Source organism: Nicotiana tomentosiformis, chromosome 9 (genome assembly GCF_000390325.3).
Source record: "Nicotiana tomentosiformis chromosome 9, ASM39032v3, whole genome shotgun sequence".
Taxonomy (NCBI): domain Eukaryota; kingdom Viridiplantae; phylum Streptophyta; class Magnoliopsida; order Solanales; family Solanaceae; genus Nicotiana; species Nicotiana tomentosiformis.
The window spans coordinates 92308738-92319892 of record NC_090820.1 but is presented as its reverse complement, the minus strand read 5'-3'; the positions used below and the strand labels follow the sequence as shown (position 1 = coordinate 92319892).

At 37.3% G+C, this 11155-nt stretch overlaps 1 non-coding gene across 1 annotated transcript; it reads left to right on the top strand.

The window, feature by feature from the left end:
* Positions 1–11071: 11071 nt before the first annotated feature.
* Positions 11072–11155, top strand: LOC117279522 (small nucleolar RNA snoR69Y). Its single transcript, XR_004509944.1, has one exon. It is a non-coding gene; the product is annotated as a small nucleolar RNA snoR69Y (small nucleolar RNA).

Sequence of the window (11155 nt, the reverse complement as noted above, 5' to 3'; positions counted from 1 at the left end):
ATTAATATTTAACTGACTCTAATATACTCTCTAAGGACTGATAGTAAAAATCATGAGTTTCTAAGATTACAATTTACAAAACTGGTGTGAAATAAAATATGTCATCTGTTTGAAATATACATGAATAGATTTTAAAAAAATCTAAAGCTACCTAGAACAAGAGGCAGTTGTAACCGTATCGCAGGTACATCTTCAATGTTAGCTCCTACCATGTACAGCAACATCAACATCCAAAATCTGCACGCAAGGTGTAGAAGTGTAGTATGAGTACAAACGACCCCATGTACTCAATAAGTAACAAACTTAACCTTAGGTTGAAAGTAGTGACGAGTTGGGACAAAGGTCAGAGTCCAACTCCATTAACCAGCAACAGTTCACAACAATATAATAAAGTTAGTACAAGAAATAACTCAATAATAAAATGCTCAGCTCGTATACAATTCCGAAAAATAAATATTTTCTTTTCAAGTATAATAGTAAAACTCAAATCTTTTGTCGAGAATCACCAAAAATATGAGTAAGTCCGAAATCTGGGATTTTTCTCAAAAACGTTAACGACAGATACGAAATCTCATTATCATATGGCATGAGGAAAAGTACTTCTCTATGCCTAGATATCAAATATGCATGTCTAATGCAATTCAGCACATTGATGAACTCATATACTCACACTCTCAGAGTACTCAATCACTCAGTACTGTATATGGTCAATCCAACCCATGGAAGATCCATCCCAAATATATACATAATAACTAACATTCAGTCACTCAGTATTATACAGGCCAATCCAGCCCAGGGAACTCCATCCCAAATATAAATATATAGGGCAACTCCATGCCCAAGGAACTCCATCCCAAATATAATGTATAGGACAACTACATGCCAGGGAACTCCATCCCAAAAGTGAATATATATGGCAACTCCATGCCCAGGGAACTCCATCCCAAATATAATATCCACTGCGTTCACTGTGGGGAGTGCAGACTCCGGAGGGGCTCCTTCAGCCCAAGCGCTATAATAATTCAATCTGGCCAGCTGCGGGGTGCAACCCGATCCCATAAATATCCTCACAATCATGCCCTCGGCCTCACTCAGTCACCAATCTCTCTCCAGTCTCTCGGGCTCACAATGTCATGAAAATCAGCCCAATAATGATGATATGGTGTATTAATAAATAGCAACAAAGACTGAGATATGATATGAAATGAATGAATATGATTAGGTATGTAATTTCAATTTAAGCAACTTACTCAACAACAAAAATGACCTCAGTGGGTCTCAATAATACCAGCATAAGCCTAAGCATGATTTCTAACATGAGTCACAACTCCGTTTCTCTAAGACATGGAAAAATACATGGAAAATAACAATTTACTTAACAACACAACTCGACATAACAGACTGAGTCACAATTTCTACGGTGCACGCCTACACGCCCATCACCCAGCATGTGCGTCATCTCCAAACAAATCACACAACACGTATAATTAGGGTTCACACCCCTAGCTCCAAGTTTAGAAGTGTTACTTACCTCGAACAAACTTAATCAAATCCGAGCAAGCTAAACAATTCTTCGGAAAAATCCATTATGCGCGTATCAATCTCTGAACGCCTTCCTATCTCCTCAATTCCAAGCCAAATGATCCGAAACGAGTCAAACAACATACAAATTAATCAAAATACACTCCAATGCTTACAATTTAATAATTTATAAAAAAATTCAACTCCACTCGAAAAGTATATAGTGGGATCCACGTCTCGGAACCCGACATAACTTACAAAATGCGATAACACATTCCATTACGAGTCCAACCATACCAAATTTACCAAATTACGACATCAACTCGACCCTCAAATCCTCAATTAAACCTTAAGGGTTGTCACAATTTTTCCAACTTAAAACAACAATTAAATGCTACAAACAACAATATATTCGGGTAATTTGACCAAAATTAAGTTAGGAACTTTTACCCCGATATTTTCCTTGAAAATCTCCCGAAAATTGCCTCTCCCCGAGCTCCAAATCGTCAAAAATGAAAAATGTCTCATTTTAAGAACTTAAATTCTGCTACCTAGTCATTTACCCTATGCGATCGCGGAAAATGCTTCGCGATCGAGAAGCACAAAATTTTTCCAGCACACTTTTACTCTATGCGATCGCGGCCATTCCCCCGCGATCGTGATTAACAATTTCCAACACCCTTGTCCAACCCTTCCGGAAAGTCTCTAGTATAATGGTCATACCATTTTGTACAAAATCCAAATGACAAATGGTTTAATATTCTGAAAACTAGACACCAAGGGCTACAACTTTCAGTTTTGGATCATCTCTAAATTCCTTATAGATTGCGAGATATAAGCTTTCAAAATCAGCCTTGTGCAGTAGAATTTTCCTTCTACGTGATCGCGAAAAGCCTTCCGCGATCGCGATTCATAGACCAATTTTTCCCATTTTTCTCTTCGCGATCACGGCCAATTCTATGCGATCGCATTCACACTACTGTAGCCAGAAACCAGCAACTAAAAATGGCCTAGAAATAGTCTGAAACCACCCTGAAACTCACTCGAGCCATTCAAGACCTCATCCGAATATACCAATAAGTCCTGTAACATAACACGGACTTACTCGAGGTCTCAAATTACATCAAACAACGTTGAAATTATAAATTGCACCTCGAATCGAACTAATAAATTTTCCAAATTTTCAACTTCTATATCTTGTGTCGAAATGTGCCAGATCAATCCTGAATGACTTCAAATTTTGCGTATAAGTCATAAATAACGAAGATGTTCCAATTTCCGGAATCGGATTCCGACCCCGATATCAGTAAAGTCAATTCCCGATCAAACTTCCAAACCTTCAATTTCTTACTTTCGCCATTTCAAGCCAAATTCAACTACATACTTCAAAATAAGTATCCACACACACTCCTTAGTCCGAAATCACCATACGGAGTAACTGGAACCATCAAAACTCCATTCCGGAGTCGTTTGCACAAAAGTCAAACTCAGGTCAACCCTTTTCATTTAAGCTTCCAACATAAAAGTCATTCTTCCGAACTAATCCCGAAATACATGAAAATCAGAACCGACGATTCACACGCGTCATAATACATCATATGAAGCTATTCAAGACTTCAAATAGTTGGAAGGAGTGTAAATGTTCAAACCGACAAGTCAGGTCGTTACATTCTCCCCCACTTAAACATACGTTCGTCCTCGAACGTGTTAAGAGTTGTTCCTAAACCTTCAAATCATTGTGCAACCTTACTATGCACATACCCGGGGGTGATCCCACACCACCTATTCCATATAGGCCTTACAACACAACATAATTGAAGGTCATTACCTTAACCTTAGTCCGTAAAACTTAGAACCTAATTTCCAACATCTAGAATTGCTTACAAGACCCGAGTCTCCCATCTACACATTGTATAAGTCTGAACAAGATGTATCAAGCCATAACAATAACCCCAGTTATAATCACATAACATACTACACAACTCGCATACTCGCAGCACCATTCCCGATCACAGTAACTACTCAAACTAACCCGGTACCAGTATTGAACTCCATATCAAATAAAACTTCGTTCCAAAACCTTCGTACACTGCTGATAATGAAAGAAACACGCGGAATCTCATAACCACTTATCAAATCAACAAGTCATGGAGCTTTCTCTCATTCAACAAGTACCATAGCTAATTGTCTAAGTCGGTTTCTATAATTATTCTTCCAAACACGTCGTAATCAAACCTGATAGTACCCATTCTAGGACCAATGACCTTATCTCTTCAAACACAACCACTTTATTGACATGAAACCCCAACACAATCCAATATTTACAACCAAACCTCAAATTTTCTGAAAAGAATAACCGTAGGTGCATGTGCTCAATTCCTCAAATACCCCGCTCAAATAATATCATAGCATGTGGAGGAAAGGATAGACAATTAAATCAGATAAATGATCAAGGAAATATAGTTTCCACACACTGCACGGACAACTCACGTGCGACACGGACAACTCACGTATCAATGATATCAATATATGGATCCGCACGGATAACTCGTGTGCTGCACGGATAACTCACGTGCTAATAATATAAATCGGCTTGCATGGTCACAGGCCTCCAGTCCAAGCATATCATATAGGAGCAATTAAACAAGTACACATGTATATGGTAATGAAGTAAGATTCTCACACTCCTAGACTGGTATAAATAACACACCATAGTGTAGGCATATGCAAAGTGTGCTATCACAACTCAAATCAGCAAGTTATCGCAGAATTAGTAACTACCAAGTTTATTCAGGGAATTAGCCTTTTTGTTGTAACCTCAAGTACGGCTCAGATAGTTCTCAATAAAGGTACAAATATGAGAACGTTATAACTCTAAGCTTAACCGTCAACTCTAGGCATATAGCCTAAGCATTTTTCCAAGTATGAATACTTGCCCCGACGCCCGCACATGGGCTCAAACCTTACATATCTACGCACTCGTAGCGCGTAGCTATCACAATTAATTAATGCAACTAGTGCCTCCACAGAGTTTAAATAAAATACTCACCTCAAACAGGCTGCAACCCTGAAACAATATGCTTCTAAGAACTCCCAGTCTCCAAATTCATAGAACACATGAATTACCGTAACTGGTCCCAACTCCAGCACTCGAATGACTAATACATCTTTCATGCATGATCATCCCACGGGAATACTTCTATAATTCTTCTATGCCACATAGAAAAAATTTGAATATCAGCAGTCTACCAACCATGTGAGTATTGCAATACTGATGAACATCCGTAAGTTAAAACACAATGCGTCTTCTGAAATGTGCACCCTTCTTAGGGGTTACTGAGCAGTTATAGCATTCATCTAAATATCTTAAACTAATCATTCTGTCCAAAATTCGTGACCTTCCCTTCAAGACTGAACTGCCATCTTATACATGTAAATCTTAACCCCGCACAACACAACACATCTATCATGCCATCATATGAAAAGCACGAGAATCTCAGTATCAACTCTGAGTCACCATCAAATTACATACCCGGTTAGTTAGAAACCTTCATCTTGCTTCCTTCTAGGAGGAAATCACAATACACAACACGTTCCCCATACCTGTAGACAATATCCAGCTCAAACCATGGTAGAAACCATCAAGAACACTTTGAAATCCATTTGCACATAACCAAGCTATCAGAACTAAATTCCTCTAACTCGACCAAGCCGCGCAGGTCACCAAACGCAATAATAAAACGCAAGAATATTGCCACCAAAATATTTGTAAAGCCTCACCACATCATAATTACCCCTCATAAATACCACAACCGAGGCACCCACTCTGAAAAGACCTTATGTGAATTTAAAATTGTTCTTTTACCTTTCTTATACTGGAATGTATAATCCATAGTCATACAGAATTACCGCAAGTTCCGGCACTATCAAATGTAAATCTCAGATTCTATCCATACACAAATCCGGGAAAAAAATTCTCGATTGCTATATATAAATCTCGAACCCATTAGAACCTTCTCGAGAGTCATCCACTCTACTCAAATCTAAATTTCTCCGTCCAAACGAGCTGAAAGACACGTGCCTCATTAGTGCAACAACACTCAAAGAAGTAACCCTGCTTTAACACCACTGATCAAGTTCATACTTCGTGCGCACTACATACTTCGCAAATAAAAACTCACTCATCCCATGATTTCATATACTCATAGAGTGCAATATAACCCGTATCCAGGAATTTCCTTACTCGAGTCATCCTCGATTTCAACCTCTGCAAGTCATAACAGATCCGCAATTATGCCTCGGACCAAAACCAATACAACACATAACAGCGCAATCAAATCGTAGATAGCAGACTCCCCCACTTGGCTCAAAGCCATAGATCAAAACACTCGGTAACTCACAATACCCTAACTCTATTACTGCCATAATATTGCAGTCAGTTCAACAAACATTCTTCTCAAACTCATGCAACACCAACCATAAAATACCTCAATCATCCACTAAGCTCGTATTTATTCTCTTGACAGTCAAGTCAACATTCTCAACCAGATTCAAATTTAAATCTCAACACATATACCCCGCTGGTAGAAACAAAACTCTCCACTCAATATTATAAGGAGCACACCTCCGTAGATTACTCCACATGAGATAACCCACCTGCTTAGCCTAAAACTGGCATCTTGATATACCCTTCCGCGGCCATAATTACTATGCAATTACTGAATCTCCCTAAGTTTGAACTCATCAACAAGACATGAAAATCTACTTCGCTCCATAATTAAACAACATGAAAGATCCTTCAACATATTTATACTTGAGACTATATGTCAAATCAAGACAGACACCAATCACCCAATAGCCCATTTTCATCGCATTCAAGCCATCTGATCACATCCCGTAGTCATATCAAAATCATCACATAGTCATTCAATCGCTCATCGAGCCACAAATTCCACTTATAGGGACACTACCGGACGCATAAGTCCAAACGCACAAGTTCTCACAACCGAAACTACCGATATTAAGTTGCGGTCTAACCCTGATCTCAAGTCCTCCAGATTGGCCCATTACCAAAACACAGAAAACACATCTTGCACCTCATTCATGGAATCACAAGTTGTTGATGTACAACTGATACCGAACATTCACGTACGCATACAAATGAGTGGAAGAAATCCAAAGAGGTACGCTTCAAGCTGAATCAATGTTGCATGATAAGGAAAGAAAGATGGGAGATTTATCCTAAATGCCTTGTAGCCTCTCGAAGATAATTATGGACGTCATCATACCGATCCGCAAGACTCTACTAGACATTTGCTCATGACTTATAGAACCTATGAACCTATAGATCTGATACCAACTTGTCACGACCCAAAATCCAACTAGTCGTGATGGCACCTAACCTCATCCGCTAGGTAAGACAAATAATAACAATCCGATTCAATTAATATTTAACTGACTCTAATACACTCTCTAAAGACTAGCAGTACAAATCATGAGCTTCTAAGATTAGAATTTATAAAACTGGTGTGAAATAAAATACGTCATTTGTTTGAAATATACATGAACAGATTTTTAAAAAAATCTAAAGCTACCTAGAAAAAGAGGCAGTTGTGACTGGATCGCAGGTACATCTTCAATGCTAGTTCCCACCATGTACAGCAACATCAACATCCAAAATCTGCATGCAAGGTGCAAAAGTGTAGTATGAGTACAACCGACCTCATGTACTCAATAAGTAATAAACTTAACCTTAGGTTGAAAGTAGTGACGAGTTGGGACAAGGGTCAAAGTCCAACTCCAATAAACAGCAATAGTTCATAACAATATAATAATGCTGGTACAAGAAATAACTCAATAATAAAATGCTCAGCTCGTATACAATTTCAGAAATAAATATTTTCTTTTCAAGTATAGTAGTAAAACTCAAATATTTTGCCGAGAAACACCAAAAATATGAGTAAGTCTGAAATCTGAGATTTTTCTCAAATATTTTAACGACAAATACGAAATCTCATTATCATATGGCATGAGGAAAAGTACTTCTATATGCCTACATATCAAGTATGCATGTCTAATGCAATGCAGCACATTAATGAACTCATGTATTCACACTCTCAGAGTACTCAATCACTCAGTATTGTATATGGCCAATCCAGCCCAGGAAAGATCCATTCCAAATATATAAATAATAACTAACATTCAGTCACTCAGTATTGTGCAGGCCAATCCAGCCCAGGGAACTCCATCCCAAATATAAATGTATAGGGCAACTCCATGCCTAAAGAACTCCATCCCAAATATAATTTATAGGACAACTCCATGCCTAGGGAACTCCATCCCAAAAGTGAATATATATGGCAACTCCATGCCCAGGGAACTCCATCCCAAATATAATATCCACTGCGCACACTGTGGGGGGTGCAGACTCCGGAGGGGCACCTTCAGCCCAAGCGCTATAATAAGTCAATCTGGCTCGATGCGGCGTGCATCCCGGTCCCATAAATATCCTCACAATTATGTCCTCGGCCTTACTCAGTCACCAATCTCTCGGGCTCACAATGTCATGAAAATCAACCCAATAATAATGATATGGTGTATCAATAAATAGCAACAGAGACTGAGATATGATATGAAATGAATGAATATGACTGGGTATGTAATTTTAATTTAAGCAAATAATTCAATAGCAAAAACGACCTCAGTGGGTCGCAATAATACCACCATAAGCCTAAGTATGATTTCTAACATGAGTCACAGCTCAGTTTCTCTAAGACATGGAAAAATACATGGAAAATAACAAGTTACTTGACTACACAGCTCTATAGAATAGACTGAGTCACAATTTCTACGGTGCACGCCTACACGCATGTCACCTAGCATGTGTGTCACCTCCAAACAAACTACACAACACGTATAATTAGGGTTCATACCCTCAGCTCCAAGTTTAGAAGTGTTACTTACATCGAACAAGCTAAATCAAATCCGAGCAAGCTAAACAATTCTCCGAAAAAATCCATTATGCGCGTATCAACCTTTGAACGTCTTCCTATCTCCTCAATTTCAAGCCAAATGATTTGAAACTAGACAAATAACGTGCAAATTAATCAAAATACGCTCTAATGCTTACAATTTAACAATTTATAAAAATTACCAACTCCGCTCGAAAAGTTGATAGTGGGGTCCACGTCTCGGAACCCGACGGAACTCACAAAATCCAATAACCCATTCAATTACGAGTCCAATCATATCAAATTTACCAAATTCCGACAGCAACTCGACCCTCAAATCCTCAATTAAACCTTTAAGGGTTTTCACAATTTTTCCAACTTAAAACAACCATTAAATGCTAAAAACAATAATAGATTCGGGCAATTTGACCAAAATTAAGTTAGGAACTCTTACCCCGATGTTTTTCTTAAAAATCTCCCAAAAATCGCCTCTCCCCGAGCTCCAAATCGTAAAAAACGGAAAATGTCTCATTTTAAGAACTTAAATTCTGCTACCCAGTCATTTACCCTATGCGATCGCGAAGCACAAAATTTTTCCAACACACTTTTACTCTATGCGATTGCGGCCATTCCCCCGTGATCGCGATTAACAATTTCCAACAACCTTGTCCAACCCTTCTGAACAGCCTCTAGTATAATGGTCATACCGTTTTGTACAAAACTCCAAATGACAAATGGTTTAATATTCTGAAAACTAGACACAAAGGGCTATAACTTTCAATTTTGGATCATCTCTAAATTCCTTATAGATTGCGAGATATAATCTTCCAAAGTCAACCCTGTGCAGCAGAATTTTCCTTCTACACGATCGCGATTTACAGACCAATTTTTCCCATTTTTCTCTTCGCAATCGCGGCCAATTCTATGCGATCGCATTGTACACTGCTGTAGCCAGAAACTAACAACTAAAATGGCCTAGAAATGGTCCGAAACTACCCCAAAACTCACCCGAGCCACTCGAGATCTCGTACGAATATACCAATAAGTCCCGTAATATAACACGGACTTACTTGAGGTCTCAAATTACATCAAACAACGTCGAAATTATAAATTGCACCTCGAATCAAACTTATAAATTTTTCAAAATTTCAAATTCTATATCTTGTGCCGAAACGTACCAAATCAATCCTGAATAACTTCAAATTTTGCGTACAAGTCATAAATAACATAACGAAGCTGTTTCAATTTTCGGAATCGGATTACGGCCCCGATATCAATAAAGTCAATTCCCGATCAAACTTCCAAACCCTCAATTTCTTACTTTCGTCATTTCAAGCCAAATTCAACTACGGATTTCAAAATAAGTATCTAGACACACTTCTAAGTCCGAAATTACCATACTGAGCTATTGGAACTATTAAAACTCCATTCCGGAGTCGTTTACACAAAAATCAAACTCCGCTCAACCCTTTTCATTTAAGCTTCCAACATGAAATTCATTCTTCCGAACTAATCTCGAAACACCTGAAAATCAAAACTGACGATTTACACACGTCATAATACATCATATGAAATTATTCAAGATTTCAAATAGTTGGAAGGAGCGTAAATGTTCAAAACGACAAGTAGGCCATTACAATCATAGCCAAAAATATCCAGGGGCGGCCCAACCCTAAAGCAAGTGAAACACTTGCTTTAGGCCCCAAAAATTTAAAGGCCCCAAAATTATTAGTATTCTTTATATATAGTAGTATATTATTTATATAATTATCTTTTATTATTGATAAATTTATTTCTTTATTGTCATATTAATTTTTAATAATTCGATTTCTTCCTCTAATTAATATAACTAAAATAATTTTCTGTCAATCTTATTTTACTTTTTTACTTAATTATATTTCTCTATTCATTAGTTGGTCACGTAACTATATCTAATAATCTAACTTATTATTTATTTTTCTTACATAAATTATACTCTCTCCGTTCCAATTTATATGAAAATGTTTGACTGGACATGGATTTTATGAAATAAAGAAAAACTTTTGAAACTTGTAATCTTAAATAAATCATAGAAGTTTTTGGGCTAGAAATCAGCTCAATAATGGTAAAAAGAAAAATCTAAAGTTGAATTGTTACCAAATATAGAAAGGGACTTACTAAAAAAAAGGAGTCACTTATATTTTCTGGATTCTCCCATTTCAGTTGTGATGCAATCAACGTTAAATTCATTTAATTTTCTGTATTTTATAAAACTAAGTTCTCATTTTTTTAATTTTACATCCTCACTTGTCTAATTTTTTTAAAAACGATGTTCATTATATATATATATATATATATATATATATATATATATATATATATATATATATAAGGCCTCTTATTAAGATTTTGCTTTAGGCCTCCGATGAGTTTGGGCCGTCCCTGAAAATATCCCATGTGGCATGACAATTTAGTGAGATAAACACTTACATGGCATACCACGTGTTTAATGTGAATTTTGAACATTTAAAAAGCTATAATGAAAAGTTTTTATTTACCCCCAACTGTTAAAAAAACCAAGGGCGAAAGAGCGTCATTAATGTTTTAAAATTGGTAAAGGATGCGAATGCAGTGATAACCAGCTCTAGGAGACCTTTAATGAGGTCCGGGAATATATTCTTTTTCCAGCATGTCTGAGTTTCGCA